At 39.0% G+C, this 7,561-nt stretch overlaps 1 protein-coding gene across 1 annotated transcript in view; it reads right to left on the bottom strand.

Moving 5' to 3' along the window:
• Positions 1-7,561, bottom strand: part of CSMD1 (CUB and Sushi multiple domains 1) — a 666,897-nt gene that overhangs the window by 633,154 nt on the left and 26,182 nt on the right. The window contains exon 2 of the mRNA XM_011968609.1: positions 7,317-7,420. The gene's annotated coding sequence lies outside the window, so the exon portion shown is untranslated. The remainder of the gene's footprint in view (positions 1-7,316; positions 7,421-7,561) is intronic.

The raw sequence follows: 7,561 nt of genomic DNA, 5'->3' as shown, positions 1-7,561 counted from the left end.
AGAGAGAGAAACAAATGAATATAAATAAAATGGGACACAGAGAGAGAGAGAGAGAGAGAGAAACACAAATGAATACAAATAAAACGGGAAATTAAATTAGCTGGGCATGATGGTGCATGCTGGTTATCCAGCTACTTCTGAGGTTGAGGCATAAGAATCCCTTGAACTTGAGAGGCGGCAGTTGCAGTGAGTTGAGATTGTGCCACTGCACTTCAGCCTGGGTGACAGAACGAGACTCTGCCTCAAAAAATAAATAAATAAATAAGTAAATAAAAATAAAAATAAAATAAAATAAAATAAAACAGGAAATCTGAATAAGATCAGTGGATCATATCAAGGTGAATATCCTGGTTGTGACATTTTACTATGGATTTGCAAAACGTTTCCACTGGGGATCCGGACAAAGTCTACAAAGATCCCTTTGTATTAACACCAGGGGTTCAATGAGCAATTAGACAGCCTTTTTTTTTTTTTTTCCTCAGTGACTATCAACTCCAGCGCTCCTTGTCTGCGTCTAGCAGATAGAAATGATATCTTTGTCACAAGTTTGTCAATAAACGATACAGGTGCACTAAATGACAGTTCAGTCTCCTCTTTCCTTCTTCCTTTCCATTACATTTCATTTTTAAATTTCATTCTGAACATGGCAGAACTCTGGATGTTTTATTATATTAAGACAGTGATGATAACTATAGTAATATAATATTACCTTCTCCTGGTACTGTACTTTTAACCTTTTTAAAACTATTTTTTATCTACCATTCTATTTGATGCAACAATTCTTTGAGGGTAAAAGGCATACGAGAGGGAGTCAGGGATGCTGCACTATAAATACACACCATCTATTCTTTTAATGGACTTATCTCCCCAAAATAATAACAGTCTTCGATGTTAATTTAAGATTAAAAAACAAAGAATAAAATATTTAAATGTTTTGACTCATGAATTATGGAAGAGATTCCTAGGTCTTCTGGGTCTATAAAAACAGGCATGTATTTTTTGGCTCCTTAGAGAAAATAGCCACAGTGAGTCTGTACCTGTGACAAAACAGCCAGAACAGCTGGAAATGACTCCTGCTGTTCACTCAGCTGCCTGGACCCCAAATGAGCTGAAATGGAGCCCCACCTTATCTGCAGCAGGAGCTGCCCTTGGGCTCAGCTTCCTGTGAGACCTATGGCTTCTTCTTCCCTGTAGGAAGGTTGCCCTCAAGACACGTCCGATGGGTCCCCAAGGTCCCTGACTGTGCTGGCTTTCTCAGATAGCTCCACTGCAGCTCTCCCCAGATCCAAAATGCTAAAGCCCAGCGGTTTGTTTATTCCCCTAGCGACAGGGTTCTAGGAAGAGGAAACCCAAACCACAAAGGGTGTCCGGAGAGGTGTGCCAATGTCTGAACTCTCCAGTGGTAACGACGAAAGGCTGGCTACTCAATTCTCCTTGATTCTGGGAAGTTGGTCCTGAACCTGTCACACACAGAAGGTGACACAAAGATGTGTATAAGAGACAGGTCCTGAACCTGTCACACACAGAAGGTGACACAAAAGCACTCACCTGGCATAACAACACTCTACTAACCAGGCCGAGTAACCATCACTACAGGAGAAGGCCAAGACTGTGCTAGCAATTATACGGAAGCAACTTGGTTATTCTAGTAACTGGGCAGCTCTCTTCAGACAACAGTGATTGATGTATTATCAGCATAAATTTAAGGCATATTTTAGGAATACCATATATAAATTGATGCATCTAGTCACAAGGAGGATATTTTACACCCACCAAAGTATCGGGTAAATTTGGTGTATAAATATTTAGAATTCTTACATTTATCTACTTAGAATAATTGAATTGCCAGATAGATAGAATTTTCAAATGAGATACCTACAAATACATTGTCAAGAACAGGGGTCCCTTTTTAATGCCAAAATTATTTGTGAATGTTTTTAAGAGTTCCTGGAAGCTTATAAATTGCAATAAGTGCTAAAAGAATCCCATGGAATATTTTGTGATTTCCCAGAAATCGTATAAATCCTCAAGGCATTGTTCAAACCTCATTTAGTAACATTACCAATTTTTTACAACAAGTTCCCATCAACATTTTGATATTAATGGTTTATATGTTTTTAAACTTGTTTGTATCCCATTAGAGATGTATATTTTATGAGTAATTTACTTTGTAGACACAAAAGACTAAAAAAAAAAGACCCTACAGATGCAATCAAAATATACTTAGAAGAGATGACTTTTTTCTAACCTCAAACCAAATAAATGTTTAGAAACCCATAAAATTATTATTATTATTATTATTATTTTTCTTTTTGAAACAGTGTCTTGCTCTGTTGCTCAGGCTGGAGTGCAGTGGGTGATCATAGCTCACTGCAGCCTTGATCTCCTGGACACAATCGATCCTTTCACCTCAGCCTCCTGAGTCGCTGGGACTACACGCATGCACCATCACGCCCGGCTAATTATTATTATTATTATTATTATTATTATTATTATTATTTGTAGAGACAAGGTTTCATCATGTTGCCCAGGCTGGTCTCAAACTTCTGGTCTCAAGTATTTCTCCCTCCTCGGCTTCTCAAAGTTCTGGGATTATAGGCGTGTACCACCATGCTTGGCCAATAACATTTCTTTTGACCTCTTACATTCAAGGCTAAAACCAATAGATAAATGTATGAAGAAGATAGCATGCTTCTCGTAGTATAAAATATCATATAAAATTTATAGCAATACTAGCACTCTTACTATTAATAATATAGATTCATATTGCTAATTATGTGAAATTTATATCAGTAGGCTAATTAGTCCTCAAGGCTAGGACAATGGCTTATTCTTTCTCTCTGTCTCCTAGCTGAGGCCTAGCATAATATTTGGCATTCAATAAATAATTATTCAAAGAATCAAGCCAGAAAGCTTCCAGATAAGAGGCCAGGAAAGAAAAGCTAACAATGGATAGACTTTAAGTCAAGAACAGGGTTCAAACAGTTGAGTCTGTCTATATTATCAGTGGCATTCAGACTCACAGGCTGTGCCATTATGTGAAAGATAATATACAGAAAAATAGTTGGGATCATGTGATTCCAGAGTTTTAAGAATCTTGTTTCTAATTGGTTTGATTTCTAATCATGTTTTCTGATTTTTTTTTTAAATCTAGGATGTATTTAAGTCAATATCTTTATATCTTTATTACCAACATCAATTGTTTATGCTTTCCCCCAAAGCACTAAATGTTTAGTGATTAACTCTGTGATAACATTAAAGATACATGAAGATATGCACACAAACACGCACACGTCTGTGCATAGTGTCTGCTTTTTTATGGCTCTTCAGCAGTCTTTAAGAAAAAGAGAATGATGCCCTTTGAATCAGGATCAGCGGAAAACAGCAGGGAGAAATGAAGTCTCAGCCACACCAGGCAGTGTCTGGGAGCAAGAAGTAGTTTCACCAAAAATGGATGAATCCAGCCCTAAGAAAGAACCAGGATCCTGATTTGTTAATCCACATATCTGGTTAGGCAGAGGCTACCCTGCGTGCTCACAGATGTCTCCAATAATATTGACTATTCATTCTCGTAGACGGACGGGCATTTTAAAACTGTAACCTGTGCCTGCCGCCCACAGAACATCCGAAATTAATGAAATCCCCTGGTGACCAATGGCTAATAGCTGCAAAGGCCAGAGGAAGTCCGGGGAAGGCCATACCTCTCCATGCAGTTCCTCTGCAAATTAAATTCAAGAACAATCTCAATAGATGTGCTTGGAAAGAACTCAACAGACATTTGCAAAGAAAGTTACTTAATTTTCTTTTAAGTCTGACATTCTATAAATATGACCCAAGTTTCTTCATCCACTTCTCAGGGAAGGTGGATTATTGAAGGAGTTCCTTAATGTTTTTATTCTTCCATATTGTGTCATAAAAATTAAGAAAATGAAAAATCATTACCAGAAATAAGAAATTTTAAAACCCTATTTAGGGTGAACGATCTACTTTTAGGCTATTTCATTTTCCAAATTTCTCTTCAGAAATAAGAAATGTTAAAACCCTATTTAGGGTGAGCGATCTACTTTTAGTCTATTTCATTTTCCAAATTTCTCTTATAATCCAGATTTAACTAGAATTCCATATTTCCCACAAGAAGGAAACCCACAAAATACTGAGTTTAAAGTAGTGAATGCCAGTCTGCCATGAAGAGGTTTTAAACTGCTGCTTTATTTAAAATGTGTGTCATGTGACCCTCTGACTTCATATACTGACTAGTATTTAAACTATTCCAGTGTATCCGTCATTTCTCCAATTAGATGTTAGACTCCATGCTGGGAAGAATGTTTGCATATAAGTACCCAAAAGTATTTGTTGATGTAGCACCTGAAATTACCTGTTTATTCAAAGAGACCAGCTGTGATTCTCTGACTGTGTTCTGTTATTTTTCTGTGATCTGGTACACTGAGGACATATATCAGTGGTTTTTCCTTCCTCTTCTGCGGCTGATTAAATGCCCCGCTGGTCCTGGTTACACTGTCTCCCAAAGGGCATCTCAGTTTGATTCAGTCGGCTATTTAGTTTTTCATTTATAGATTCAAGCCATTGAGAGAAGGCTTTAATAACCCTTATGTCAATGTAATACAGAGTTTGCAATTGCTTTCTTAACAACAAATCGCATTAAAAAATGAGTGTATGATTGTAGATCTTTAATAATAACCTAAGGGATTTCATACGGCATCACCTAGCTGCATTTATATTTTAAATGTTGCCGGTATTTAACAATTTTCCTCATTTATTTTAGTGACATCCTCTCTTAAATTAGGTGTTTTGGTAATAATAATATGTGTGGGTTACATTTTTCAGCTCTCTGGAGTGTTCGCATGCATTATTTCATTTTTCTCATTTCCAGAGGCTGGAAAAGTTTATTATACATATTTTACCGCCAGGAAAAGAGACGTAGAGAGAGGGAGAATGACTTCCCTCAGGGTCATGGGGATAGCAAATAGCTGGAGCCAGAAACTCTGTCTTTGACTTGCCGGCTCGTTTCTATCCACTGTGGTGCTGTTCCCAGCACTGTCCCAGGTCAAAGGCAGCCAGTGTGTGTGACGATCACCTTGGAGGCTTGCTCAAAATATAGGTATCTGGGCCCTCAGATGTAAGACTCTGTTTTTAAAAATAAAAAAAGCCTATTTTTTTAAACCTAGTAATTTGTCAACAAAAAAGAGTCATCATTTGGCAAGGGTGTGGAAAAATAGGATCCTTTATATTCCACTGTGGTTTATATAAATTTTGGGGGGGGATAATTGGAGAAACATAACAGTGTAAATGAAGATGCCTCTTCATCCCAAAATTCCTCGCTGGAAATGTTCCTGAAGGTATACCAAACAAGTATGCCAACGTCTACATACAAAGACATTCACTTCACAGCTGCTTGTGGAAGTGAAATAATGGGGTGGGGGTGTGAGCGTCAGATGCAAAAGACTGTCAAAGGGAACCAGGTTAAAATCATGGTAGGTCTACAGGCGATGAAGACTCCAGATCCTGGAACAATATCACATCCCTGAGTTGGAATCCCTGCCTCAGCATACACTAGGTTTGTGAATTGGGGTAAATCCTTTAACCTATCAAAACTTCAGCTTCATCACTGACAAAACAATGATATTATTAGCCCCAAATTCCCAGGATTATAGTAAAGATCAGATAAGGTAAAATGTATTATGCATTTAACACAGTGCATGGTGCGTAAGAGATACATAAAAGTTAGCTATGATATTACTAGTGTTGTCCTCATCATTATTATCATAAGTTGTGGTCCAGCAACATAATTTCAATTATGATGATTAGTAATAGTTGGAATACGCCAGCAGGAAGATAAGCTAGAAGTACGTGTTCTCTTGCAAAGTATTCAAGATACAATGAAGGAAGGAGGCACGTTCCTGGTGGAGTCCTATTCTGGCTTTATCGATTTTTAAGGGAATATACAGAACAGTTGGCTAGAGCTTTTTCAATGTGTGAATTGTCTCATAAGTAATCAATAAATAAGGGGATCAGGTGAGCATAATAGACTGCACCTTTTTTTCTAGCATAGAAATATGGGATGCTACCGGGGGGAGCTTCCTCACAAATGAAGAGGCATCCTCAGTAGTACACAAGACGACAAAGAAACCAAGACGAACACCTGCAGAACACTTTCCATTAATGAAAGATGCTCTGGTTTAGTGGTTTCAAGGTCTACATCATGAAGAGAAGCTATCTGTGGAGTGGCAAAGGCAGATGAGGCGGGTATTTCCTTTCTGCTAAAAACATAGAGGAAGTACACCCCCAAATCACTTTTCCTAATTTTGATACACCAGGTCTGATAAAACGGACAGAAACTGTCTTTGAGGCCGTCTCTCTGGACGTAGCTAAAGCGGATGCCCAGGTCAGAGGGCTGCAGAACAGTCTGTGATCCTGGTAAAAACTGAGAAGTGGGATCAGTCTGCAAATGTTCAGAGCAAGGGCTGTCACCATTCTTGCTAAGACTCTGGAAACAGAGTTCTTCAGAGGTACACTGAGTCACCCCCAACACTTTTCCCCATGATGTCTGTTACTTTATCATGAAGTTTTACAGAAAGCGTGGAAAGGTGTATGACATTATTCCAAAAAAGACCTATATTTCCCAAACTAGAAAGCATCTGCACTTCTTTAAAAACCCTGATAATGTAACATCACAGGGAAGCAGAGGAGAGAGTTTAAAAAAGGGGGGGTTGGCTGGACGCGGTGGCTCACACTGTAATCCCAGAATTTTGGGAGGCTGAAGTGGGCAAGTCACCTGAGGTCAGGAGTTTGAGACCAGCCTGGCCAACATGGGGAAACCACATCTCTACTAAAAATACAAAAATTAGCCTGGCATGATGGTGCACACCTGTAATCCCAGCTACTCAGGAGGCTGAGGCAGGTGAAATGCTTGAATCTGGGAGGTGGAGGTTGCAGTGAGCTGAGATCGGACCACTGCATTCCAGCCTGGGTGACAGAGTGAGACTCTGTCTCAAAAAAAAAGAAAGGGGAGTTGATTTGAAAAATGTATTATTTTTTGCTGCCTCATGAGTGTACTAATTTTTGTCATAAACATATTTTTAATGAAGGAAAACAAATGAAACAGATAAAACATAATCCTAAATTATACTCATATTTTATTCTCATACGAAATCAGATTGCAGGCCACTAGATTAGCCATAAATGGCACTAACCAAACACCTGAGGCCGAATTGCAAGCCAGTAGCAGAATCTCATCTCCATCCACCGTGCCCCGCACTGCATGCATAACAGGAGAAGAAGCTCAAGAACATACTCACACGTACAAGACCGATCTGGTGTCTCCCACCTTCCCAGCATCACCGACTGTCAGGGTGTCATAGCCTCGCTCCAGCTCAAATTCTTCAAAGGCAAGTTTGATGACCTAAATAGAAGGTACAAAACAGTGACTTAGAACAGTAGGTACTTCCCATGACTTTTTTTTTTTTTGAGATGGAGTCTCACTCTGTCACCCAGGCTGGAGTGCAGTGGCGCGATCTCAGCTCACTGCAAGCTCCACCTCCCG

Source organism: Mandrillus leucophaeus, unplaced genomic scaffold (genome assembly GCF_000951045.1).
Source record: "Mandrillus leucophaeus isolate KB7577 unplaced genomic scaffold, Mleu.le_1.0 Scaffold85, whole genome shotgun sequence".
Classification (NCBI taxonomy): Eukaryota; Metazoa; Chordata; class Mammalia; order Primates; family Cercopithecidae; genus Mandrillus; species Mandrillus leucophaeus.
The sequence above is the reverse complement of the archived record's forward strand: the minus strand, read 5'-3'. Positions and strand labels throughout refer to the sequence as shown.